At 34.8% G+C, this 396-nt stretch overlaps 1 long non-coding RNA gene across 1 annotated transcript; it reads right to left on the reverse strand.

Moving 5' to 3' along the window:
* Positions 1–137: 137 nt before the first annotated feature.
* On the reverse strand, positions 138–396 carry LOC104775194. Its single transcript, XR_765753.1, has 2 exons — positions 331–396; positions 138–249 (listed from the first exon to the last, which is right to left on the reverse strand). It is a non-coding gene; the product is annotated as an uncharacterized LOC104775194 (long non-coding RNA).

Genomic DNA, 396 nt, shown 5'->3' on the forward strand with positions numbered 1-396 from the left:
CCAAACAGTCAGTTGCCAAGTTGATTACATGGGAAAAATAAAGAGGACTTGACCATTAACATGATGCTCATTCAATCATGACAGTAAAAGAAGCTCCAAAAAACGAAACTTAGAAATGAAATGAGTAGCCATAATAACCTTCTTAGCTGTAGCCTTAGCAACTGATATGTCAAATATTTCACAAAACTCCAGCAATTTATCTTTGTTGTTTTTGTCAAGCTTCTCTTTTACTTTCAATTTTGCCTTTTCCTGCCAAATATCATTTGAGAAATTTATGTAAGAAATATGACAAGAGCTTATGTAGAACAATAAATGTGTTGTCTCGCATACCTCATCTCCTTGCCATTTATAACCAGAAAAGCGCAATATGTTCGTCTTGACCTGAGTAGCCTGTCA

Source organism: Camelina sativa, unplaced genomic scaffold (assembly GCF_000633955.1).
Source record: "Camelina sativa cultivar DH55 unplaced genomic scaffold, Cs unpScaffold09981, whole genome shotgun sequence".
Classification (NCBI taxonomy): Eukaryota; Viridiplantae; Streptophyta; class Magnoliopsida; order Brassicales; family Brassicaceae; genus Camelina; species Camelina sativa.